Raw genomic sequence first — 2,019 nt, 5'->3', positions numbered from 1 at the left:
CTTAATAAGTAGCAATAAATATTAGTTCTTAATTATAATATTATTAAATTGCTTATAATTAATATATAATCTAAGCTTGCTATTTTTCTTAGATATAAACAAGATAGAATATTCTGCTAGTAATTATAATAATTATATATATTCTTTCTTAAGATTCTTATCAAGATATTCTTGAAATGTTTCTAGCTATGCTTTATTTAGTTTATAAATAGGAAAGAATTTAAGCTATTTTCCTTTTTGTAGCAGAATCTTGTAGTTGTATAAGCTATATTCTAGCAATTCTATATCCAATTCTTTCTGGAATAGTTTCTTGAATTTATAATATTCTTGTAATATGTTTGCAAGTATTGGTTCTGATTCCTATGCTGTTTCTGCTATCTAGAGGAATAATAGGTACTGTTAAGCATGCTTCTTTTCTGATAGCGTTTTCGAGAGCTTTGAGCATTCGCTTCAGGCTAGACTGAGCGCTTGAGAGCCTGATTTCGAGGTTTTTCTTGTATAGTTTTACAATTCATATTCTGAAGCTTTTTTTTGCTGCTTCAGAGCAGATCAATCTGCTAAGAATCTTGCTTCCATTGTTTTGCTAATCTATTAGTACTCTAGCATTATTTGGATTTGCTTATTACTAAGTTCTTCTTCTTGAACTGCTAGCTCTGCTAACTTGGAAATATGTATGAAGTTATATAAAGCTTCTTTTTCTGAGTATTCTTTAATTACTAGCTTCAATTCTGCGCTATTGATTATAATTATTTCTCTGGATATAGCTTGTTCTTATAAGATTTAGCTAGTAGTTTAATTAATTCGAGAATTATGCTTTTTGAGCTATAAAAGCTCTATAATCAGCTTATACTGCGCTATATCTGTAATATCAAAGAAAGCTCTAATTATGCATTCTTGAATCAAGATAGATAGATAATTAGTCTTCTTATTGATTACTTCTTAGTTGTATATAATAGATTATTCTTTTATAATGCTGAGAGTATATGAGCATCTCTTTCATCTTTATTATAATTATATCTGATTAATAATATATAGGAATATAAAGTTTCTCTAAGCGCTACTATTCAATAGTGTGCTATATTTATATTCTTGAATATATATATTAAACTTGATATAAGCATAATTTGTTCTAGAAGCTTTATATAAGAACTATTTCAGTTTAATTATCTGCAGTTTCTTTATAAGCAATCCTGTTCTTTTGAGTTTATTAAGAACTATCTATTCTTCTAAGCTTGCTTTGCTGCTTCTTAAGCAAGCTTCTTAGCTTACTTTTGCTCATATTATTATTATTCCTAATTTTTCTTCTATTAATGCTAGTTGCAAACTTTGTTATTAATATAAATCATACAGAGTATTATTTTGCACTGCTACTATTTTATTTTCTTATTTATGCATTATATAGAGCAGTTATCTAGTAATTCGATATATGCATTATAATGCTATCTATTGAAAACCTTTCTGAAGCAGAATTTCTGTTCTTCAACAGCTTAAAAGATTTATTCTGATTCTCTAATAGGGAACTATTTGTATTGCATCTTATCTGAGAAATGCATTCTGCAGCTATAATAAATATAGGAGATTCAAGCTAGTTTGTAATATAGATTATAAAGTAAATCAATCCAAGAATCTTTATCTTATTATGCTTTAATGTCTTACAAGAGAATACAGATGAAGAGCTTTTCTAATTTTATTCTATAAATAAGATATTCAATTTATATTGTTTTCTTATTCCATTCAATATTAAAGAGAAATCTTCCTGTAAGCTTCTTAGATTTATTATTTATAAGAGATTCTAGTAAATCGTTAGATTGTTCATTCTAGCTTGATCTTTCTGTTGCTTAAGAAGTGTTTTCAGTATTATTTAGATATTTATACTAATAATTAAGAGAATATTATTCTTTATTCATTTCTCTGATTATAGTATCTGATGCAGATAATAGGAAATAGTAAAGAGCATTATTATTAAGCTCTTTCTTCAGTATCTGAATACTTCGTTTAGTAATATCGAAGTAGTTCGAG

This window comes from Cryphonectria parasitica, assembly GCF_011745365.1.
Source record: "Cryphonectria parasitica EP155 unplaced genomic scaffold M406scaffold_6, whole genome shotgun sequence".
Taxonomy (NCBI): Eukaryota; Fungi; Ascomycota; class Sordariomycetes; order Diaporthales; family Cryphonectriaceae; genus Cryphonectria; species Cryphonectria parasitica.
This window is presented reverse-complemented; position numbering follows the sequence as displayed.